Source organism: Pelodiscus sinensis, chromosome 15 (genome assembly GCF_052426305.1).
Source record: "Pelodiscus sinensis isolate ZL-2025 chromosome 15, ASM5242630v1, whole genome shotgun sequence".
NCBI classification, from domain to species: domain Eukaryota; kingdom Metazoa; phylum Chordata; order Testudines; family Trionychidae; genus Pelodiscus; species Pelodiscus sinensis.
Window position 1 is genome coordinate 34,659,189 of NC_143066.1, and position 26,207 is coordinate 34,685,395.

Below are 26,207 nucleotides of genomic sequence, written 5' to 3' on the forward strand. Positions count from 1 at the left end.
CAGTGGCCTGGGAGCAGGAAGCCCAGCCAGTGGACCGTAGCTGGAGCAGGGCCGGGAGGGGAGTTCCACTGGCCAGGGGCAGCGCACTGGCTGTCAGAGTGGAATACTGAGGGTACGTCTAGACTACATGCCTCTGTCGCCAGAGGCATGTAGATTAGGCTACCAGGCATAGGAAAATGAAGCGGCGATTTAAATAATCGCCGCTTCATTTAAATTTACATGGCTGCCGCGCTGAGCCGACAAACAGCTGATCAGCTGTTTGTCGGCTCAGTGCTATAGTCTGGACACGCGAGTGTCGACATCAAAGTCATTTGTCGACCACCCAGGTAAACCTCATCCCAGGAGGCATACCTGGGTGGTGGACAAATGCCTTTGATGTCGACACCCGCGTGTCCAGACTACAGCGCTGAGCCGACAAACAGCTGATCAGCTGTTTGTCGGCTCAGCGCGGCAGCCATGTAAATTTAAATGAAGCGGCGATTATTTAAATCGCCGCTTCATTTTCCTATGCCTGGTAGCCTAATCTACATGCCTCTGGCAACAGAGGCATGTAGTCTAGATGTACCCTGAGAGAGCCCAAGGCCTAACCTACCCTGGTCTGGCAAATTCGCTCCTTCAGGACCACTCTGGTCCTGAGGGTGCTGGACCAGGGAGGTCCAACTTGTACTATGAAGTTTTTCCTAACTGTAAGGAATAGCTTCAAAACCAACAAATGGTCTGGTAGCACTTTATAGACTAACAAAACATGTAGATGTTAGTCTTTAAAGTGCTACTAGACCATTTGTTGGTTTTTTTAAGTTTATCCTGTACAGACTAACTTGGCTACCCCCTGAAGCTGTAAGGAATAGGTTACCAAGGGACGTTGTGAAAACCTCATCATTGGAGTTTTTAAAGAACAGGCTAAACAAAAATCTGTATACTTGCTTCTACCTCAGCACAAGGGACTAGACTCGATGATCTCTTGAGGTCCCTTCCAGCCTTACGTTTCTATGAGATTATTTTGAAAACTGCAGAAGGAGTCCTTCCAATTTTATATTTTGAACTCCGATCACACAGGTATGTTCTCCAGCTTGTTGTAGATATCAGTTGCTGGTTTCACTGATTCCAAGGTGAGAATGGACTATTTGGTGCAAATCAAATACTGTAGCCCACAAAGTTAGCATACTCACTCTGGAGCCAAGAGCTATCTGAAAAGCAGGCATAATGAGTCTATTAGGATACAGCTGGGGAAGAGAGGAAAAAATATGCAGTTCTCACAAAATGTAGCTTCTGTTTCTCATCAATATTTCCTGAGTAGCCGCAATGATGACTTTGACCACTAATAAACCTGTGGCTATTTTCACTTTATAGTTGAATGTTTGTCAACATTCAGTAGTTATAAAGATTTCTGAGATTAGAGTAATAGCGTTAGGCCCAGACTTTTACAGGTATTTAGGCATTGCTCCGTTAAGCATTGTAACACCTCAGTCTCATTTTCAAAAGTAACTTAGGAGCCTGAGTTTCATTGTCTTTCAATATGACTTAGACTCTTAGGGTATGTCTAGACTACATGGCTCCGTCGACGGAGCCATGTAAACTAGTTTACCCAGCATAGGCAAAGAAGCGGGGATTTAAATAATCCCCACTTCATTAAAATAAACATGGCTGACACACTGTGCCGACGATCAGCTGATCTGTCACAGTACGGCAGTCTAAACGTGGATCGGTTGGCTGGGGAAGCCTTTGCCGACCAATCCTGTAAATCTCGTTTCACGAGGCATAAGGGATCAGTCAGCAAAGGCTTCCCCAGCCGACAGATCCGCGTCTAGACTGCCGCGCTGTGCCGGATTAGCTGATCGTCAGCACAGTGCGGCGGACATGTTTATTTTAATGAAGCGGGGATTATTTAAATCCCCGCTTCTTTGCCTATGCCGGGTAAACTAGTTTACATGGCTCCGTCGATGGAGCCATGTAGTCTAGTCATACCTTTAAGTGCTTAAGTGACTTTTGGAAATGAGACTGAGGCTCTTTTAGTTAGCTAGGTGGTGGTGTGCTCAGTGGAACAATGTCTAGATTCCTTTTAAACACCTGCGCTATAGTCACTAGAAGCAGGAAGCAGTTTGTGAAATCCTTCAATTTTGTCTCATTTTTCAAATTGCTGTAAGCACTATGTTGCCATAAAGTTCATCATGCAATGTTCACACCTTTTCACCCCTCCAAAATTCTTTGAGTAAGGATGAATAAAGTAATAGTTTTATGAATGTGTTTCTAGCACAGTAGTGTATGGATAATGGAGTACATGTGTATGATACCTGAAACTCTGGAAGCAACAATAATGCGACTTCAAGAAAGGAAGTCAAGATCCCAGGATAGAACAGTCATGTCAAAGAAAATATATCTATTTTTGCAACAGTAGAGCTCAGGAAAAAAAAAAAAAAACCCACACCATTATGACCATTGAAGTACACCTGGACATTGGAAACTTCAAGCAGCCTAGGAAAGCACTCTCAGCTGGTTTGTTCTGTCTATTGCTGGTTACTTTGGGCTTTGTTTTTTATGAAACTATAATACATCATATAAGAGCTATATTACTATATACTAGGCTAAATGAATTGTAGAGGACACATTAAAGTGGACTTGATGAAATGTAAAGGTGCATCTGACCTTTCTGATGATTTGCTTTCCATTTGGCTGGAATGAGATGTTGATTCTTAAAAGACTTGTAAGTTTTCAGTTTGGTACAAGGGTTGGTTCTGACGGTGTGAATTCTGATACACCCAGCATGAGTGGAGAAGTGCTCATGAAACACAGGGGATAAGGGCAATGACTGATCTCTTTACTTCTGCAGGCATGCTTTTAATAATTTCTCCTACTGGGCCCCGGAGCTGTCTGTATACCAAGATTTAAAAAGAAAAAAAAATCAAAGCACCCAGGAGTCTTAATGCAGTTATGGGCTACAGTTAAAAGCAAAAGACTTGATTTCTGTCACAAAAATACATTGGGAGTTTAACTGAAAAAAAATGTCATTGTCCTTGAGCCTTTTCTCTCTCTCTCTAGTTTATTGCTAAATATATATCTGTGTGCAGAGTGAAATGCTGCAGTTACCTGGACATTCCCATTTCTCTCTTCTGATGCTCATTTCTTCGGACACCAGGTCTTTATTGATCTGTAATAAACATCTCTTTCATCTTCTGAGGTAGATAAATGCGTCAGAAAACATGCGTAGATGTCTCTGACTGTATTGTCTTTGATAATGAAACTTACGCTGGTAATCAGCTGTAAGAGTTGCATACCTATTGATTTGATTCTCTTTATATGGTGAATCCAGTTCAGACTAACCAAATCTATTTTACCTTTTTGTAAAGCTAATCTAAAAGAAAAAAGGCAGATACAGATTGAACCTTTCTAGTCTGGCACACTTGGGACCTGATTGGTGCCAAACCAGAGAATTTGCCAAACCACAGGAGGTCAGTATTATTTAGCAGCATTATCAACACTTCCACTGCTTACTAGGCTCTTAGAAGACATTTAGGGGTAAATTAGAGCTAAATATCAGCACAGAACTTTGAGAACCAGGACTGGTGGCTGTAAACAAACGTTATGGAACCTCAGGAAACTTGGCCACACTCAGAAGTGGACATTGGGCTAACTAAATTCATGCTGGACCACAGATGTTGCCAGACCAGATAGTACCAGATGAGAGAGGTTCAACCTGCACTTGCTTTCGCCCTCTCCCCTTTTTCCCTTCCTCCCTGCTGTATGTGCAGCTGGATTATGGAAATTACATTTTGAATTTTTTTTTTTAATTCTCAAGTGTGACATGTTGAAATGGTTATTGAACCTGATACTGGTTCTGTATAGCTTTAACTGAGGTGTGCTTTTACTGAGGGAGGGATGGCATGGTATTCCTGGAATGCAAGACCAGACATGCTTGGGAAAGTGTATGCTTGTGGGTTATCCATGGGGGAATTTTGGGAGAGAGGCAAAGGATGGCTTCCTATGGGGTTTCTTCCATAATGAGAACTTCATTATCCTTGATTGTAATATAGTAGGAGCTGGTTCAGTGGTATATCAATAACCATATTTGTGGTTTCCCATTAGATTGTACACTACTAGTCTTTAAAACACCATTACTTCAGAATCATGTGGATTTTTAACTCCATAGCAAAGTCTGCTTTGCACTGCATTTTTCTATTCTTGTCTTGTAGTGCTGAGAAATGACCTCTTGTGGCTTTTGTTGTTGCTAACAGCCTCTGCGCACTACTTTTTCTAAACTGGCTGAACTTCTACACAATAGCGCTATCCTCAGTTTTGCACTGGTGCCATAAATTAAATACTTAGAATGAACTGCCATAAAATGAGTTTAATACGGAAAACAAATAATTTGCCAGTTGGAATGCTCCCTTCTAGCTTTTATTTCAGTCAAAATAAAATAACATTTCTTTGTACATAGCAAAGTGTCTAAAGAACCACTTACAGTTACATAAACAATGACTTGGTTGATCTCCAAGAGTAGTTGGGTTTCATCAACACTACAGTCCCTCTGATTTTTCTTCAGACTTGATTATCTGTATCTCACCAGATATTTGCTTCTTGACAGTACATATACCCACAATATAAATGTTTGCTGAGTCACTATTGTGCAGATTCCTCTTCAAATTAAAATAGTTCTAGTGGTGCTGCGAACTGGAGAAGCCAAAGCTTTGATGGGTTCATACTTGCTGGATGTTCACCAAAGAATCATCCTCACAGTTGCATTTGTATGTTTGTGAAGTGATTTAGGGACAAATTGTTTAAGTTCCAACAGTGGGTGCAGTGCTGATGCAAGTAAGGACACATGGTTCCTACCTGAAGGATCTGATCTAGATTACACAGTACAATAGGCATATAATACATATGGTAAGTTTGCAAGTTTGAAATGCTGATAATCATTATTTACTGTTTTGCAGAATTAAATAACATCTTGGTTTCTGATTCAAGACCTACTGGTTTGGTTTGATACATTTTCTGACATACTAATTACACCAAAAAAAATCCTTAAGGACAATTTGCATTTGATAAAATTTAGATAATGCAGCTATTGGATTTTTTTCCCCCCAGAAATGCAATGGACAGTTCAGTTATTAAGTCTCTGTCTCCAGCTGCTTTAGGAAGGCACTGCTCTTGGTTAGCCCATTAAACTATTACATTCAGACATACATCAGAGTTTTTAATTTGCTGGATGGGAGGGAGATGTAGCATCTTTGGGGGGCCATTTTCTTAACTCCTCTTGTTCTGTTATCATTAGTACCCACAGAAGATCAGTACTCCTGAGCAGACTGAGGTATTAGCTCGCCTGTCTCTGATTAGCATATGAAGTGACTTTGTGGCTGAAGACTCGGCTATATTACCAGTAGAAAGAATTAAAGTCTAAAAGCACATGGATAATTAGCTAGAGCCACCTGGGATTCCCATTTGCAGTGTTGCAAAAAGGCAGAGGGGGGAGCCTTTAGAGCAGAATGAGCAAATCCCTTTCAGAAAGAATGATGCAGCATGGGGGAAATGACAACAACAATAGATACAGAACAGTGGCAGGTGGTTTTTGCAGCTGTGTGACACCAAGCAGTATAACGTGAGAAAGAGAGGCATGAGTGGAATAAATATTGCAGCAGTACTTCAGTGTAAAGGTGGCAAAGGGAGATGCACAGTGGCCTGGAAATTACTTTTGGTTCTCTAGACAACCTACCAGAAGCTTTGCTTTATCTTTCAGTGTTCCATAAACTATGCATGAGCAGCCATGCACAAGGGCCTAACTAGAGAAGACTTGCAAATGTTGTAGACTGCATTAATACTTTAAAGAATTTTGTGAATGTGCTCTTTTTGGTCTAAGACTTCCGAAACTGGTGCAGAGGGAAAATGTGAGTGAAAACACTCTGGCCCAGGAGAAAATTTTTAACACCAGTTTAAATTTTAATTGTGAGTTGGACACATTAGTGGGTACGTATTTGAAATGTGGCAGTCCATGAAATGCATTTAAAATTGATTTCATTTCTTTAATTTTAAACTTTTTTTCTGCTTTGTTGGATTAAATAACATTCTGAATCAGTCACAGTGGGGGTGCATAATGATCCCTTAAGTACTACCTAAATAAATCTGTCCTGCATAAATATTATCCAGTCATCTTACCTTGTAACTACACCAACTATCTAGCTCTCTGGAAAATTGATAATTATGTCCTACATCAACCAGTCTTAAAATAGCTTGCAATAAGCACCAAATACAATGATAAATGTTTTATAAAATCAAAAAACAGGACTATGTAGCACTTTAAAGACTAACAAGATGTTAGTCTTTAAAGTGCTACATAGTCCTGTTTTTTGATTCAGCTACACCAGACTAACACAGCTACATTTCTATCATTATAAAATCAACATTCTTTTGCCATCAGAGAGAGGAGTAAATGCAGAAAATTAATTTTTATTGTGGGTTTTTTTTGTCACTCTTTACGATGTTCTCTTCCCTAGTATGAGGTGTTCCTGACAACTTTAAGTATTGCAATATTTAGGAGAAAAAAATCCTGTTTAAATAAAATCCCATTGAAAATAAATGACAAATTTTAACTTTTTTTTTTTTTATCTAGTCAAAAAAGACACCTGTACAATGTTTAGAAAGGCTTTCTGACAGTAAACTACTGAAGTAAACCTCAGTTCAGCAGCCATCTGTGAAGGAAGAACCCAAGTACAGTAAAACTCTGATGGTCTGGCATCTGATGGTCCGGCACCATCAGGAACCCGGAAGTGCTCCGGGCAGCTGGACCATTGGAGCTGCTCTGCCCCCAGCTTCCCCGATTCAGCAGCTGCTAAAACTGACCAGCGGCTGAATCGGGGAAGCTGGGGCAGAGCAGCTGGGGCGCTGCCGGGTTGGTCTCGTAGCGCTGCTTCTCCGGGCTGCGGGACTAACCCAGCAGCACCCCAGCTGTCCCCGATTCAGCCGCTGCTCTGACTCGGGCTTGCTGGAGTCAGCCGCTGATCAGTATCAGCAGCGGCTGACTTGGGGACACCTGGGGCAGAGAAGGTGGGGTGCTGCCGGGTTGGTCCAGTAGCGCCAAGGAGCGGCGCTGCGGGACCAACCTGGCAGCACCCCAGCTGCTCTGCCCCAGGTGTCTCCAAGATCAGCTGGGGTGCTGCCGGGTTTGTCTCGCCACGCCAAGGGTCAGCGCTACCAGACCAGCCCCGCAACACTCCAGCTGCTCTGCCCCAGGCGTCCCCTATTCAGCCGCTGCTGAAACTGACCAGCAGCGGCTGAATCAGGGACGCCTGGGGCAGAGCCGGACTATCGGAAGGGGGGGATCTGAGGGGCCTGAGGTGGCATCCCCTCCCCCACCCCAGACCCCCTCATAGCCCCCCCTTCCGATAGTCCAGCAAATCTGATAATCCGGGATCCAGATCTGATAATCCGGCACCCCCTGTGTCCTAAAGGTGCCAGATTATTGGAAGTTTACTGTAGCTGCTTTAGCAGTTCAAAAAGCTTTTGTTGCTTCTAAAAAAATCTTTTCTTAAACTTTTATAAAAGCCGAACTCCCACATATCTGTGTTTCCATGGTCATTTGAATGTACTTTACCCTGGTTGCCACGTCTGACGACCCTCCAAAACTTGTGAGGTGTCAGGCATATTTTCATATGCTAATAATGCGGTTTATAGATTTCTGTTTACAGGTTTTAGTAAAGGATAAATCGTAAGTTATGAGAACTTCTTGATCATTATATTCTTGTGGGTGAATCTGACAGTTACTGACATTGTTACAGAGCAGCATATATTTCTGTGTGCCTCTAGATGTTAGCCCAGTCATCCTCAGAATTCACCTTATTTTTGCAGTATACAAAATGGGCACAGAGCAAACTATATTTAAACAGATTCTACATAAAGAAGAAATGTGGTATAATACCACCTGGCTCTGATATAAGCATGTACTTTGTTCAATTTAGAATGAAAGAAGATAGGAGAAGAAATTAAATTTGGAGATAACACCAGGATTAATGTTTGTTTTAGGTATATATAGAATGTGGGGACAAAACTTATGTGCAAGTGCCAAAAACCAAAAACTTAGTGATTCCTCATGTCTCAGCTATTGTACATGGTATTTTTGTGCACTTTATATAAACTCAGCTCTACCGTAGCCTTCTTTTCACCATGCGATTACAACTTCTGCTGGAAAAGATTTTCAACAGCTAGACAAAAGGAAAGGTATGGTTTCACTGCTGGAATGAAAAATGTTTATACTCAGTGAAGAGGATTGCTGGGACTGGTAAATGTTGAATCCTGTCTCTTCATTTGATTTATATCATGAGAAATGACAGTAGTCCAGCTTTATTCCCAAAGGGGAGACGTTTACAGAATTTGAATTTTATTTGAACTGTGGAAACAGATTAATTTATCAGGACATCCATCATGGCAGTTTACAAGCAAATTAAACTACAAAAGTTAGAAAAAGGTGCAAACTGTTCTAACATCTGGACATAGTTTGTTGAGGCATTTTTTCATATAAAATATTGAGTAGGCTACTAATCTCCAGTTAGAGATCTATCTAACCTATCAGTTTTTAAGTAAGCAGAATTGTGAGCCATTCCTCCAGTTGTAGGCACACACAGCCTCTAAAGCTGCAGTGGGCAACCTGCAACATGTGGGCTACATGCAACCCATCCAAGTTCAATGTATGGTCTGTGAGACATCTTGTTTACCATTGCCCAGGTGCAGTGTTACCAGATTCTGCTGGTTTCCATCCACATAGTTTTTTTTTTCCTACTGGTATTACTAAAGTGACACACATGAAGCACACAGCATTTGACTGTTAGAGCCATGCACTCCCTCTGCATCCAAAGGGTTCTATAGTTCATTCGGAACACTCCACCAAATCTAGGAATACAGGTGTGGTAAGCAAAACTAACGTATCCCAGGAGACCAGCTTGGATACTAAAATCTTGCAGCTCACTGAGAAGGGCACACTCATGCAGCCCACTCACTAGCATAGGTTGCCCATGATGTACTGTCTGGGGAAAGGAAAACAACTGCCCTAGTCTTATGAGTCAGTACTATAATAACTATCAGGAATATTGATAAAGAATGTTTTAAAGTTACTGCTGTTACCATCTAAGGTTTTAAATTGATTTGAAGAAAAAATAATTTTAACGTTTTGAAATTAGATGTTAATCTTTTGAGATGAATAAGCATTTTCCCATTTCCCCCCATTGAAACCTCTGGTGTTTAGTTTAAGATAATTAAGTTGGCTGTCTTGTCTTGACATACCTTGTTAATGTTTCTGTATTACAGGATAGTTACATCTAGCAGTTGAGGACACCTTTGCACCAGCACTTTTTAAGGCAAATAAGAATTTATTTGCTCCTGCACATTAAAGGAAGTCAGAATTTTGTAGCAGAAAACAAGACCTGCACTTCTCTTCATATTTGATCTCACTGCTTGAGTTTAGTGTACCTCATGAGCTTTTGTTGGACACACATAATATGAGCACAAAGCCTTGACTTCTATATGGGATCAGTTTTGATGCTTTCCTCTTCTAACTACAGTAGTCATTTCTAGGCTCAAATTGCAGCAAGGGTGGCTTTGGTGGGGTATTCGGAAAACCTTCCTCTCAGGGTAGTTAAGCACTAGAATAAATAGCCTAGAGAAGCTGTGGAATCTCTGTCATTAGAGATTGAGCAGGTTAGAAAAACACCCTCAGGGATGGTCTGTAATACTTAGCCCTGCCATGAGTGCAGGACTGGAATAAATGACCTCTCAGGGTCCCTTGCAGTCCTGTGAGTCTACAGAATTGGGTGTATTTTTTGAGATGGCAAAATTAATGTATGACTAAAGAAGTAAACAGAAAAAGTAGCTTTGCATTCTCTTAAAAACGCAGCTAGGGAAAGAAATGGTGTTTTCCAGCTTATGGTAAATTGCTTTTTTGACAGTGTTCCTAAAAAAAAAAAAAAAGCTGATTTTGTTTTGTAATCTGGCTGCTTATGTTTCTTTTGTATCCTCATGCATTCCCATTTAGTGGAAATATGGATTCATTTTCGTAATCGCTTCCATTGCCATGATGCCCAAACTGTAAACAATCCGTAGATGATGTTTTAACACATCAGTTTATAAAATAAAACTGTGAAAGTGGAACATGATTTTTTCTAAGTAACAATATTTGTATTTCACCATAAACCCAGAACATGACAGATTTCTTGGTAATGGATTTCTCACTGTCCCTTGGCTCTGAAAAATAGCACCTTGTGTTGGAGAATCAGTCTTTCAAGCCAGTGGCAGGTTGAAGAAAAGAAATAATTGCAGAGCAAAAATTTGAAGTACAGGAATGTATTAGTAAGGTGAGAAAGTGTATGTATTTAAAGCAAAATCTTCTGTAAACTTAATTTCACAGTTCAGCACTTTCCAGGGGAGAAAATGGAAGCAATAACTAGTATGCATATGTGCACAAAGTTATAAGGCTATTTTGAATTAGTTAAATATATGATAGGAGTTGAGGAAGATGAGTTTGTTCTTTACTTCCGTTATACAGCAGGTGAAGAAGTGAAATAGGGACTGTACTTGGAACTGGGTGAGCTTGCCTTATGTTTCTCACTTCATTTTGAATGATAAAGTATTGAAATCACACAACAATCTTACCTGAAAGAATAAATCCGGCTGCATCACACACACAGACTTTCCCAATACCACTAGCACCGCTTACATGCGCCCAGGCAGGCCTACAGAATGACTAAAGAGCTAGTGGTATAGCTGAAATCTGAGTGGCAGCTTTTTCAACTTTGATTGAAGGAAAGAGGTCACAGATTCCTTCACAGAAAGCTTTTAGTCCAATATTTGCTCTAGACTTTGAGTTTTAACCAAATAAAATGTAAATCAATTGACTTCAACATCATCTTTGCTCCTGGTGGATACTAATATGATGCTTATTTTTTAAGGGCTCTAGAGGTCAACTCCAGGTAGTATGCTTATCTTTGATATGAGGCAGATTGGTTGAAACTATCATTATCAGACAAATAGATGATGGTGATATGTTGGGGAGGAGTCAGCATGACTTTTCTAAAGGGACATTATGCCTCGCCAATCTATTAGAAGTCCCAGAGGGGTAGCTGTGTGTCAGTCTGTGTCTGCAAAAACAAGTCCTATGTCACCTTAGAGACAGATTTATTAGTGCATAAGATTTCCAGTGCTATTAAATGTATTCACAGATGATCTGGAAAAAGGGATAAACAGCGAGGTGGCAAAGATTGCAGATGATACAAAATTACATAAGATAATTAATTCCATAGGTAACTGAAAGAGTTACAAAAGGATCTCACAAAACTGGCCTAAGAAAATGGCAAATGAAATTCAATGCTGATAAATGCAAAGTAAAGTAAATTGGAAAACAATCCCAACTATATATATAAATTGATGGGATCCAAATTAGCTGTTACTACTCAAAAATGAGATGTTAGTCGTGGACAGTTTTCTGAAAATGTCTGCTTATTGTGCAGCAGCAGTCAAAAAACCTTAGAAACTAATAGGAAAGGAATAATAAAATAAGATAGTAAGTATCATAATGGCACTATATATAAATCCATAACCTGTCCACAGCTTGAATACTGCGTGCAGTCCCGGTTGCCCCATCTCCAAAAGATGGATTAGAATTTGAGAGAGTACAAAGAAGGGCAACAAGAATTGAAGAGCTTCCATATGAGGAAAGATTAAAGAGACTGGGACTGTTCAGCTTGGAGAAGAAATGACTGGTGAGGGATGAGATAGAAGCCTATAAAAATATGAGTCGTGTGAAGAATGTGAAATATGGAATGTTATTAACCCATTCATGTAACATGAATCAGGAGTCATCCAATAGAATTAATAGGCAGCAAGTTTAAAACAATCACAAGGAAGTAGTACTTCACACAACACACAGTCAAACTGTGGAACTCACTGCCAAGTAGGGTGGCCAACTGCCTAATCCAAACAGCCCTACCCTGCTCTTCTATGAGGCTTCCCTCCCTCGATTGCTTGCTCTTCCCCACCCTCACATCCACTCGGTTGGGTCAGGGGACTGGGGTGTGAGGGGGTGTGTATGAGCTCTGGGCTGGGGTGTGAGGCTGAGGGGTTTAGAGTGTGGAAGGAAGCTCTAGGCTAAGTCTGGGGCAGAGGGTTGAGGTGGGAGATGGGTGCAGGATGCAGGCTCCAGGAGGGAGTTTGGTTGCCGGAAGGGGCTCAGAGTTGGGATGCATGAGGGGGTGTAGGCTCTGGCTGGGTGGTGGCTCCCAGAAGCAACTGACATGTCCAGCTCTGAGTACCTCCCCCGCCTGTAAGTGTTGCTTCTGCAATTTCCATTGACCACAGTTCCCAGCCAATGGAAACTGCAGTGTCCGCACTCAGGGCAGAATGTAGAGACCCTGTGGCCACCCCTGCACCTAGCAAGCCAGATGTGTTGGGAACCATGTGGAGCCAGGACAGGTAGGGATCCTGTCTTAATCCAACTGGTGATAGCCAGATTTGGGAGACTCCTGGCCAATCTGGGAGGGTTGGCAATCCTATTGCCAGATGTTGTGCAGGCCAAAAGGATAACTAGGTTCCAAAAAGAATTGGAAAAGTTCATGGAGGATAGGTAAAGCAAAAGGGCCCTACCAAATTCACGGTCCATTTGGGTCAATTTTACAGTCATAGGGGTTTTTTAATTGTAAATTTCATTATTTCATCCATTGAAAGCTGAAATTTCCCAGTGTTGTAATTGTTGGGATCCTGATCCTAAAAGGAGTGGTGGTGGGGCAGTCATAAAGTGGGAGAGTTTGCGGTACCGCTACCCTTACTTCTGCACAGCTGCCTTCAAAACGAGGCGGCTTGAGAATAGTGGCTGCTGGCTGGAAGCCCGGCTCTGAAGGCAGAGCCACCACCAGCAGGAGCACAAAAGCAAGTTTGGTATGGCATTGGCACCCTTTCTTCTGCTCTGCTGCCTTAGCAGCCACCCCTCTCCAGCCACCCAGCTCTGAAGGCAGCACAGAATTAAGAGTGGCAATACCACTAGCTCCTACCCCCTAAAATGACCTTGCAACTCCCTTTTGGATCAGGATCCCCAGTTTGAAAAATGCTGGTCTTCCCCATGAAATCTGTGTCGTATAGAGCAGTGTTTCTCAAAGTGGGCCGTGGCCCCGCTTTGGAAAAGCCATTAGTGGGCCCGCACTGCTTTGATTACCTCAAGGATCTGTAGCCTCAGAGCCTTGTGGCTCCCATTAGCTCCAGATCATCGTTTCTAGCCAAGTGCAGCCATGGGAAATGGCATTGCCCTAGTGACTTTTTAGGTGGACATTTTTATGTTTTTATATCAAGTAATAACTCTGGTTTTTACATACTATGACCTCCATTCTAGCCCTCAAAAAAGTGGATTGATTGAGCCAATGCTCATCTTTCCAGTCTTTTTTGGTCTTAGTAGCAAATGGATTGGGAAAAAGGTTGCTAGGCAGTCTTGAAATGTTCAAGCAAAATTATTTTTAGCATCCCCTAGAAATGAGATGTATTTTTTTTATGGTATTTTTGGAATCACTCCCTACAGGATGAAACCTACATGTTTGCTAGTGTCCATTTTCTGTAAAACTTTGGAAATTGTCTAGAAGCAGTATTTGAGGAGGTAGTAAGCTTTGCTGCCTGACAATAAATGTCTCAGCTTGACAACAAATTGGCATTGCAAAGAATATTTGAAGTGACTTGCTAAACACGTGGGTTCTGGCAGAAATATTTAGCTTGAGTCATGCTTGATGATTTAATTTGCTGCTGCTTTCCTTTGTAGGTTTTTCACTTTGAGGCAGTTTTCTTTTGCACAGAACAGTTTGGCATAAATCAAGACAGGGCCTCTTTTAAAATATATGCATGTTCCATAATCTCTTGGGAGTAGTGGTTTTTCATACAAGTTACAAAGGATTCTGGGACAGGTTATTTATGATTGAGTTTTCTTCAGTATTTGGATGTTTATCTGTTTTAGCAGAAAGAAATGACACTTGCAAATAAAGACTAACAGACATCAGAAGACTTGGTTCATCTAGACACATATTTGAGTGCATCTGTCTGTATGCAAATCCATTTGTTGAAGAACTCCTCCTAATGATAAGAGCTAGGGCCTCCTCATTTGGTATCGAGTTTTCTCTTCACCTAACTTAAAGCAAGGTCAGGGTTTGGTTTTGCCAGGAGAACCTGAAGCCCAGGAAAAGGACTGTTTTCCATAACATGGAAGTGGGGGGGAGCTTCTGTTCCAAGGGATGCCATATGAGAGTAGCCAGGGCAATGAGCCTTCAGTTAAGGGCTATGTGCAGAGTGTCCATTGGGGGCAGCTGAACCACTAAGGGAGCGGTCAGAAGGGCTGGGGTTCTGTTATGTTGCCTGCAAGAATACCGGTAAGTAGCCCCCCTGCCCTGTGCCTGCTGTCCTGTGTCTTGCACCTCCCACTCCCTGCCCTCCTGCATCCCCATCCCAAGCCTGAGCCCCCTTCTCTCATCCCTGCGCCTTAGACAATCATGTAAATAAAGCATGTACATTTTCCTTTTAATTTACAAAAATAAACCCCTGCCATTATTACAGTTAAGGACCTGAGCAATGCTGGTTACATCTTCTATCTCGTATTTATATATAATATATTGCAGGGCATTGCGGAGCATGACATTTGGGATTACAAGCTGTAAATTCAGTAAAAGCAAAAATACGTTGCTGTAGGGACTTCTGCTTACTTCTGCCTGAAGGCTCTCCGTGAGGCTAAACTTCATAAAATTATTTCTATGTGAAATAATCGGATGAATGCTATTGAGTTTGAACTATTCCGTTATCCTCTACTGGGAAACTGTCATGCATATTTGCATAGGAAAAGTGACTACCTAAGGTAGTCACTAGCATGCCTTCCATCATCTCAAATCCCTGTGTACAGTAACTATGTTTGAGTTTGTCTCTGTGTGTGCGCCTGTCTGTCTGTCTGTCCTGTTCAAGGACTCCTACTAGATGGTAAGAGCTAGGACCACCAAATTCAGTACAGGCAGTCCCCAGCTTACGCGGATCCGACTTATGTCGGATCCGCACTTACGAACGGGGCTTTCTCACCCCGGAGCTCGCAGGCAGCGATCCGCCACCTCGACCTCCGGGCGAGAAAAGCTGCTCCCGGTGACCCTGGTCTGCTGGAGACCATCCCCAGCAGACCAGAGACACCGGGAGCAAAGCCGCAGCAGCGGCGGGTTCCCGCGCTTCTGAGGCTTTGCTCGGGCAAAGCCTCAGAAGCGCGGGAACCCGCCGCTGCTGCGGCTTCGCTCCCGGTGCCCCTGGTCTGCTGGAGACGGTCCCCAGCAGACCAGGGGCACCGGGAGCAAAGCCTCAGAGGCGCGGGAACCCGCCGCTGCTGTGGCTTCGCTCTCGGTGTCCCTGGTCTGCTGGGGGGGGGGGGGGCGCAGCTAGTGTGCCCCCCCCCCAGCAGACCAGGCTTTTGTTGTGGACCCTGGGGCAGAGCAGCTGGGGCGCTGCCGGTTGGTCCTGCAGGAGCGGTCCCAGCTGCTCTGCCCCAGGCGTCCCCAAGTCAGCCGCTGCTGAAACTGACCAGCGCTGACTACAGGAAGCCCGAGGCAGAGTTGCTCTGCCCCAGGCTTCCTGGAATCAGCCGCTGATCAGTTTCAGCAGCAGCTGACTTGGGGACGCTTGGGGTTCTTAAGTTGAATCTGTATGTAAGTCAGAACTGGCGGTCAGTTTCAGCAGCGGCTGAATCTGGACGCCAGTTCCGACTTACATACAGATTCAACTTAAGAACAAACCTACAAGTCCCTATCTTGTACGTAACCCGGGGACTGCCTGTATACAGTTTTCTCATATAACTTAAAGCACGATAAGGATTTGGTTCTGCCAGGACAATGGGATGTGCCTGGAATGGGACTGCTTCTCATAAAGCCATAGAGAAAAGAGACAATCGCCAAGCAGGTTAAAGGGGCTGGCTGGGGCTGCATCCTCTCCCCTAGCCCGGTCCAGGACTGCCCCAACCCAGAGCTCCCGCGCATCTGGCACCCTTCGGAGAGGGCAGGGGGCTGATGCTCTCACATCATTCGTACAGGAACATTGCTGGCTGTTCCCCTTCATCAGGGAGCGATGGGAAAGTGCACAGTTTGCTGCATTCCCTGCAGTATCCATGGGGAGGTGCTTCTCAGCTGGCACCAAGCTTCTGCAGTGAGAGGGGGCTGCGGTAGTCCTCTCTCTCCAGGACAGCCTATATACTGAACCCCTCAGTCCTTCTCTAGAGCAATGATTCAGATGAAACATGGACATTTTCATTTTATTTTCCAAAACACAAAAATTGAGTTAAGGACCCAAGCAACATTGGGTAAATCTTCTAGTAGGATATAATTTGGAAGGCCACTTTCTCCAGCATGTAGAGCAGTAGACTGGTAATCCAGGATTTGGGCTTAATTCCAAACTCTTCTGAGTTCTCCTGCCTGTGTATTATTGAGGATCTGATGTATGATTACCACCTAACAGGACCCCGGCTTTCCTGGATCTGGCCCCCTAAGCTCAGGGTCCCCTCAGTATTAGGGAACACATTCTGGGGCTAGCTCTACCACCACCACAGGGCTGGAGCACACAAAATCTACTCGCCTGCCCCCCCCCCCCCATAGGTTCTGGTGTGTGAGGGGAAGTGACTCCTCAATCAGTGTGGGGTGGGTTTTTTGTTGGTGTTCTCACTTGTGTGCTGCCCCTGACTGATTTTTCTGTGGATCAGTGGCCCTTGACCTAAAAAAGGTTCCCCGCCCCTGCCTAACATAGAAGGCCAAGTTGGCTGAATAGTGTGGCATTGGATAGTCTTCCAAAGTCATAGGCTATGTCTACACTACAGGGTTTTTGTGCAAAAGCAGCCATTTTTGCACATAAACCTGCAGAGCATCCGTACCTCAAGCATTTTTGCGCACGACAATTTACAGTAGAATGGCAGAACAGAGGGCTTTTTGTGGTGTAGGTATACCTCTTTCTACAAGGAATAACTCCTTTTTGCGCAAGAGTTCTTGCGCAAAAAGGTGCATGTGGATGCTCAACAGGGGTTTCTTGCACAAAAAGAGCCTATCAGAAAAAGCACAGGTGCTATGCAGTGTAGACACTCTCTTGCGCAAAAGCACATTGCTTTTGCAATGCGCTTTTCAAGAGTGGATAAGCTTTTGCTCAAGAAGTTTTTATGGAAGATCTCTTCTGCAAAAACCCTGCAGTGTAGACAAAGCCAGACTGTAATAGCATTTCCCTTGGAAATGTTGAGTTTCTACTGTATGATGACTGCCGGCACTTGATTTGTGGAGATTATTGGAAGCCTTTTAAGGAACTCTGCTAACACTGCAAAAGCAGTGTTCTTACATGGATGCTATCACAGGGAAGGCTGCATTTTTATACCCCTTTTCATCTGTCTAGAGTGCCCCCTTTTGAAGTCAGATTTCACTACCTTCACCCATCTCTGGGAGGAACCATGTAGTACAGTGGTCACCAACCACTAGATTGGGATCTACCGGTAGTTCTTGGAGCCTCTGACAGGTGATCCTAACCGGTTTGGCCAGGAAGCAATCAAGCGCTAGCACTTCAGTTGCCCCTACACCTACTATCATGCTGCTCCTGCCCTCTGCCTTACAACTGCCCCCTGGGAGCCTCCAGTTTGCTGTGCAGAGTGTGGGAGGGAGAAGTGTGGGCGGGTGCTCATGTCAGTGTGTCCCCCCCCCCACTTCTATACCCTAGGTCCACACAGAGAGAAGGGGATGGAGGGAGCTTGGTAATGCAAATCTCTGTCATTCTCACACACTGTGTGTGTCAGTCATTCTCACAAACACACGCTGTCCTTCACACTCCTCACCCGACCCCACACACACGTAGGAGTGGTTGTTGTTACTACTTCTACTGCAAAGTGCGTTATTTTTTGTTTTTGACTGGTCTGTGCATTTCATAGTTTTCATTTCTCACGCTTACATTTAATTCTTTGAATAGTGAGTTCTAAAATGCCTAACCTGTTGTGGCTGGAGTAATTATCCCTGTGGTAATTGCTGCTCCTGGAAGTGGCTGGCATGTCCCTGCAGCCCCTGAGAGAGGCAGAGCAGGGGTCTCCACATGCTGTCTTGCCTTCAGACCCCGCTCCTGCAGCTCCCAAATGAGGAACCGTGGCCAGCAGAAGCTCTGAGCTCAGTGCCTGTAGATGAGGGGCAGCAACATGGCCCATGGAGCCATTGCTGTACATGCCAGCTGCTTTCAGGATTGGTGTAGGGCCAGGGCAGGAGTAAGCCTGCCTTAACCCCACTGCTTCATCACCCGGAATCTGTCCCAGTTAAACGGTGCCCAGCCAGAGCCTGCTTCCTGAACTCTGTCCCAGTCCTGAACCTTCTACACCCAACCTCCTGTCCCAGACATGAGTCCCCTGCACCCAAACTTCTTCCCAGAGTTTGCACCCTGAAACCCCTCCTGGATCCCAAACTCCCACCTTGGGCTAAACCCAGAGCTCCTCCCACATTCCAAACCCCTTGGCCCAAGACCAGAGCCTGCACCACAACCCCCTACCATTGCCTGGTCAAAGTGAATGAGAATGGGGGAGGAAGGAGGATGGCATGAGCAGGTTGAGGCTTCGGGAAAAGGGTGGAGCGGGGCAGAGCCTCAAAGAAGGAGCAGGAAGGAAGTGGGGAAAGGATATTTGGGTTTGAGGTAGATCTTATATTGCACTCAAGGTGATCTTGTGGTTAAAAAGGTTGGAGACCACTGATGTTGTACTTCCACTCTTCGACTGAATCTCAGGGTTGCAACTCTGTTTATCAGTTCTTAACCCTGATGGGCCCAGCTGGGTTTGGTATCTGTATGCCTACTAGAACCAGTCGTGAGCAAGATGATTTAAAGTGACTCAAAAGTGGCCTCTTCAAAACCAGGCATTTATTTACCCAAAGGTACATAGCTCATGGAACAAAAAATAAAAATAACACAGATTTCTCTTTACATTAAACCTTAATCTAGCTTTGCCTTCTTCGGTGACTCCCTCCCAGTTGTCTCTGTCTAAGGTGTGGAGGAGGGGGAAAGACTGCTCTCTGGCAGCATGCTCTGTGTGTGCTAGCAGCCTACCTTAACTAAGTTTGAATTCAGGCAACTCGCACTATAAAACTGAGCAGGTATAATTTTCATAACACATAATACAGCCAACTCCCTCATTCTCTACAGTTGCCAACAAAACTTCTGAGTATGAAATGCTTGTTGAACCATTTGTCTGCAGGCGATTAATAGTAAAGCACTTCAGTTGGTTTTTTACTGTAATACTATTATACTTTGCATTGTAATCAGCCTAGACATTAGCTATTAGTTTTATTGAACTATAAGAATTTAACCATTCCTCATTATTTGTTGAGCAGTTTCTAAAGGGAGTGCAGGAAATTTGAGTCTTGGTCACTGAACTTTTACTTGAGCTTCAGCTGCTCTACCTGGCCAGTGTTTTAGAGTCTAATCCTTTCAGGACATCTTTATTATTTTGATTTGTTGTTGTTTTTTAATTGTTGGATATACTTAGTAAAAATTTAAAAAACTTCCAAGAACTGCCATCTGAGCAGTTACCTATGTAGAGGATGAAGGATCATTATCTCTGTGTGTATGTATGAATATAGTGTGTGTGTGTGTGTGTGTGTGTGTGTGTGTGTGTGTGTGTGTGTGTGTGTGTGTGTGTGTGTGTGTGTGTGTGTGTGTGTGTGTGTGTGTGTGTGTTAACTGGAACTGTTAAGCTTTAAAACAAGAATAATTACAAATAATGTTAAGCATGCAGAGGTCCCTATATCCATTGTTTTCTTTTGTAGACAAAGCTCATGTTCATCAGGTTTAGCAAAGTAAATAAACATCAGTGTTTTCTTTAAATGTTCTTACACTGCTGTTTACTCCCATCACTTTCGGACAGTTGCAAATTCCTGAAACCCTCTTAAAAACCCTTTCCTGATATTGTATCTAGCACAATTTGTCGTTGCATTCCAATCACAGCCAGGCCATGAAGAATGTCCACAATGAGAATCAGTTGTCTCCATAGTGGGTTGGTTTTTTCTTTGGGGTTGGGTTTTTTTGGGGACGGACGGACCAAACATTAGGCCATTTAATTTTAACCTATATCGTTCCTAGTCATTAGATTTGGAGCAGAGCTTCCAGCTAGACCTGTAGCTCTCATGAGAACAGAATTGAGATGAAGAGTGCTCTTGGATTTTATTTACCATGACCTGCTGTTCTGTTCCTTGAAATTTGCAGTTAGCATTTGTCCTCTCATGGACAGAAGGTAAACGTGCCGTATACTAGAACTAGGAAAATGTGTCAACAGCATGTGGAATGGCTTGTGTGTTGTAGGTTGTTGGTTGCTCTCTGCCAAATCACTGGCAATAATTTGTGCATATTAATTCATTTGGATGCATATAGTTTCATTTGTACCCAAGCCATTGGCAGTTAGCCTACGCCTTAAGTTATTAAAACGTGAAATCTGTTTTGAGTGGGGGTAGAAACTTGTAGGCAGCATATGGTGTGATATTGGGGAGAAAAAAAGAAGGCTGTAGATGTGAATTTTATTTTGTTAGGTTAGTGGGAGTAACTCTTGTTCTTTAAAGATACCATCTGCACATAATTTTTATTCCTGCTTCCAATATAGAGTATGCAGGAGCGCTACAAGCTTTTAAGCTTGGTTATTGGGAGTTTAATTTTTTACCCTATGAATTACCTACAGACTTGTTTAAGGGCTCTTTCCTAGCTAAGCATTATCCATCTAAAAGTACCTCAGAGACCCCACAACATGCCAGCTCTTATAAATGTGGCTGGCATAACAACTCAACATGAATTGTTCACTGGCTTCTAAAAATCACAGCTCCACCTCCCTTGGCCCCAACCTCTCTTCTCTGAAGTTAGGTTTCTTTTTTCTGTTTTCCCTGAATTCTTGTCTTAACCAAATCACTTACTTTTATATGCTCCAGTTGCTGGGATTTTGATGGCTTCGACCTTGGGCTACATTGTGTTTGAGACATACCAGCTTCTGTTTCTGTAAATCTGTCTGCTTTAGGAGCGTCTCCAGACGCTTACTCAACTCCTCTCTTTTCATAGTAAACTCTTGTGCATTTCCATCCTTAGATTGCATGGAGGGGTACCATTGCCTTAAGGCTGCTGCCCCATTCTTCATCATGTCTCTGTGCTTCATGCAGTATAAATGTTTACATGGGATTTTTTCAAAGCACTCCTTTGTGGTACACTAAAAGATGTTTGTTATTGTTACTCTGGTGCTGGACGTACCATGGACTGTAGCAGTGCTTCATATTTGTTCTGTGTCTCTTCTAGTGGACTCCATTTCTTGATGCTGTAAAGATGAGGCAGGCAGATCTATCGTGTGTCACTATATAACATTGAGTGCCAGCAAGATACATACATGTACATACCACTTCCCCTGCCTGTTTGAATAATGAGAGACCCTGAAACAAGTTGGTATGGGTATCCAGCTGAAGCATGTTGAAAAGCCTGGTTCTCTCTTATATCTTTATGCCTTGTTGTGCCTTTGCTGCTCAGTGATTCCAGAGGTGTTCCACTATGGAGCTTAGTATCTTATAGTTCCCAGCTTTAATCTGGCCCTTTCAGTTGAACAGGATCCCTTCTGTGGGGCTTGGTGCTGCATCCATGTACTCTCTTGAGACTGCAGTGCATTGGTGCCTCCTGTGGGCCTGGCTCCTGCTGCTGTGAGATTTGACACATCTGCTCCTGCTCTGCATCTTGGCACATTATTGCATCTTCTAGTCTGGGGCATGGAATATTGCGCACTCATTCAAGTTTGGCACATCAGTACCTCCCCTTTAATCTCTGTGCTCATCTTCCAGCACCTTTATCTCAGGCAGGAGCCTCTGGGAACTTTGGAACTCTCTGGGATTTTGACGGATTCTCAGGATGTCTAAACATTCTGACAGGCAGAATATGGCTATATATTTTCCTGGGAGTAGAGTATCTGGCCAGGGAGGAGGGTGCAGGAGCAGGCTGGGGATTCAGGGTCTTGGTGGGAGAGGGATGTGTGAGGATGCTGAGGGTGTCTGGGCATGACACACAGGCCCCTTGCTCCCCTGTTGCACCCCCAAATGTCTCTTGCTAACAGTCTGGTTCCTTTCAGGGTTGTCATAAGGTATGAGTGGGTATATTGTGAAGGTTTGCCTTTCTCTGGAAGAGCTTATTACTTAAGTGAAAGTTTATGCTTTGGGGCACCCCTGCCCTTCTGGTTCCCTTTTGAATGTTCCTCAGAAAAACTGTTTAACCTTTTTCATTAGTCTGATGTTTAACCATTGACTCATTAGTACTGGATATATACTAGATAGATACATTTGATTTCTCCCCCATCTCCATTTATTTTTTAAAAATCCCTTATCAGAAGATGTTAATAAAATGACCTGTCAAAAGTGATTGGAAGTTTCTTTTTAGCAACTCTATCCATCTGAACTCAAGTTTCTTTCTTGGAAATGCATTTCCAAGTCACACAGACAGATACAAGCTAGGTGAGTTCCTGAGATGCTCGCTGAGTAACAAGATCTGACAATAACAACAAGGAGTCCTGTGGCACCTTAAAGACCAACAGATTTATTTGGGCATAAGCTTTCATGGGTAAAAAAAACACTTCATCAGATGCATGGAGTGGAAAACCTAGAGGGAGTTACTTATCCAGTGTAGGGCCAGCGTTAACGAGTCCAGTCAGGGTATATGTGGCTCACTCCCAGCAGCTGATCAGGAGGTGTGACTACCAAGAGAGGGAAAATTGCCTTTGTAGTGAGAGAACCATTCTAAATCCTTATTTAGTGCTAATTTGATTGTGTTAAATTTGCAAATGAATTGCAGCTCTCCTGAGGACAGTGAAAATCCTCTATAATGCCTTAAAAAGTTACATGAGAGTCTATTCCTAATTTTTGCTATGGTATGTGTACATAAGAAAATAATTGTATGTCAGAAATGTAGGCAGGCAGAATACACTAAACTGCAAGTGACAGTTGGAAACTTGATTTGTATTTGAATTAAATAAAATGTCTTTCGCTAGCCTAGGGTCTTCACCATTTTCTTTCCTACTCTTCTGCCAGATGATATATTCAGCTAAAAGGTTCAAAACAAATTTTGCCTGAAGTGTAAATCCTTAGCTTGAGCCCTTTTTCGTTAACTCTAATTGATTAGACTACAGTTTGGGAGACAGCACAGTAAATCAATATCGGTTTATTACAGGCATAAATATTTAAAAGCTTTTTCAGCTGCAGAGTTAACTGAATGTGTGACCTTAGCTTGGGTTTTATACAATTAATAGTAAACATTGTGAGCTTTAGAAATAACAGTGTTTGTTATGCTAGTATCCTTCCCTGGCAACTGGGCATAGATGTTCTCTCCTTTCATGTTCCAACTGAAACCAATGTAGACTGGTATTACACCTGATCTCATTGATTTCTACGCCAATCACTATCTTTCCCTTTATATTATGAGAAATCCTTCTTTGGAGCAGACAGATGAGGCAGGCGTGATATCATCAGAGCATCATGAATGCTGCTTCAGAACTTGCCAGCTGAAGTTATTCATTGAGTGTTTCTCATCATCCGGTTGAAGTCCAGAAGTTGTTACACCTGTAATGTTACTTTTCTTCTAACCCGGAAATGTGGTTATTCCTAAACCACAGTCTTATTAGCAACTGGTTAGGATGCAAAAGGTGAATTTCAGAGGAAGGTTTTATTTTTACTTGTGACTTTAACTGTACCTTTATGCTATTTAGAGTTTTGAAGTTTTTTCCCAGAATTATTTTATTGTTTTCATTCTTTTAAAAAAATGCAGTTCTAGCACGTTTTAATACAATCTGAGTTTTAGACAGTATGAATAAATATCACCTCCCTGCTTTAACTGAGTGTTTAGAAGGCTGCAGCTTGTTTCTGTTTATACTTAATTTCTTATTTTACTAGCTTTCTTGTCCTCCAGAGGCAAGACCTACTATTTCTAACAAAAAAAATAGTAAAAGCAGAAAAAAGGGAGTTTTTGGAAAAGGGAAGCTGATATGGACAGCTAGTAGATAACATGGTCTTGGCTTCCCTTTCTGCTTCCAGTGGCTTTTAGAGTTGTCCAGGTTCTTCTGTGTGGGAAGGTGTATCGATCAGGAAATGCCTTTCCTGAAACTGATGAAGAGCCACTGTAGATGCGTCCATTACTAGATGGCATCACTACTACAGAAGGAGGAGAAGAAAGAGACTGACTCTCATGGAATAGGGCTGCCAGCAAACAGGACCTGCCATGAAGAGAAAAATGAAGCGATGAGTGAGAAGCCTCCAGGGAGAGCTGTAGTCTGAGCAGTATTTCCAAAAAAGAAGTAGCACAGGTATCATGGAAATGTGTGCAAGGAGTGGATAATAGAATCGGTGACAAAATGTACCAGTGCTATTAATTTTCTTCATTTCCCAAGGGGAACAAATGATTGACATTTAAGATAGATTTTTTTTTAAGTAAAATACCTCAGTACTTTGTTATTATTAAACAGGTAAGCAATTGCTATATTTTCCATAGGCTTGTTTCATAATTGCATATAAGAAAGTAAGTTGATTGTGCTGTCATGAATGGAAGAGAAGGTGATGTTAGACTATCTGTCTGTTAGACTGGTTGAAAGCCCCAGTCTTCGTGAATCAATAAGAAGCAAGATAATTTTAGACACTTTTTTTTTCTGTGTAAAATATTCCCCAAGGACTGTTTGGTGAAGATGTTAGCATTAAAACATGGACTTACTTCAGTCTCCATTTTTGTTGTGGATGTCAGTTAGATCCTGATTTAAATCATGCATTCAAATTTGGTACAGCTGGTCTCCGACTTACGAACGAGTTACGTACCAAACACTAGGTTGTAACTCGATCTGTTCGTAAGTCGGATTACATTCATTTACGTACGGCCACGCTGTTCATAAGTGCGGATTTTGTTCGTAACTTGGGGACTGGCTGTATAGGAGGTTGGTCATAAATACGAATGGTCATAAATCGATGCATTTGTAACTCAGAGACCAGCTGTATTTGTCTCTCTTGTGAAATAAAGAATGGAAAGCCATGATATATGAATGTCACAAGTGTACAGATCTTCTATTGTGGGGAAACAGCAGTGCAGTAATACCTTAAACTATGCTTCCCACTTCAAATTCTCCAGGGAGATTTTTGATGAATTTTTTCTGTATAACCACAGTCTAGCATAGTGCTGTGTAGGTCTAAAGCTTGTGTCTTCACCAACAGAAATTAGTCCAATAAAAGAGATTGCATCACCCACCTTGTGTCTCTAGTGTCCTGGGACTGAGATGGCTATAGCTACACTGCATAACTGGACAGAAACACTGGCATCTATTCAGCCTGTTTGTCTGGGCTCTGTATTAACACCACTTCCATTTTTTGAAGCCCCATATTGATAAATCTTTACTTGGAGATGATGATGGGATATATCAAAATGCAAACAGATATGGGGGAAAATGTGATGTTTAACTGTTTAGCCAAAGATAAGGGTACGTCTAGACTACAGGCTTTTGTCGACAGAGGCTTTGTCAACAAAGCTTCTGTTGACAAAGAGCGTCTAGATTACATCCAGTTCTGTCGACAAAGCAAGCCACTTTGTTGACATGAGAGTGTAGACGCAAAGGACAGTGTAGATGGAATAACGCCTTCTGTTGATAGAACTCTTGTCGACAAAAGGCATTATTCCTCATAGAGTGAGGTTTACCGCTGCCAACGAAACTGCCGTGTTCTGTCGATGTTATGTCGACAGAACTTGGTGGTAGTGTAGATGCAGGTATAGTTTTGTTGACAAAAGGCTACTTTTGTCGACAAAACCCTGTAGTCTAGACAACACCCTAAGATAAAAACATATTAAAATATTTTCAGGGTTTTTTTTACATTTGTTGATGGAACTCTCCTATTTAGAGAACCAGTATACAAAGTTAACTTTTAAAAGATTGCTTATTTATTTATGTTTTTTGTAATGCTTAATGAGATCTACTGTTTCATTGGGCTAATTTTAAAGTAAATTAGCTGTATAAAAGGGAGAACAATAACTCTAGAATTACATGAATAGTGGTATGGCACATTTTATCACTATCCAGATAAGTAATCAGTTAATTCATTATGGGTACATAATGCCTTTGAGCCCAATTGCCCATGGGAAACTTGGCCACACTCATGATACGTGAACAACCAGCTAACTAAAATCATGCCAGACCACAGATGTTGCTGTAC

The 26,207-nt window shown here is 42.6% G+C and overlaps 1 protein-coding gene across 4 annotated transcripts in view; it reads left to right on the forward strand.

The window, feature by feature from the left end:
- Positions 1-26,207, forward strand: part of USP22 (ubiquitin specific peptidase 22) — a 205,806-nt gene that overhangs the window by 123,569 nt on the left and 56,030 nt on the right. The window lies entirely within an intron of this gene.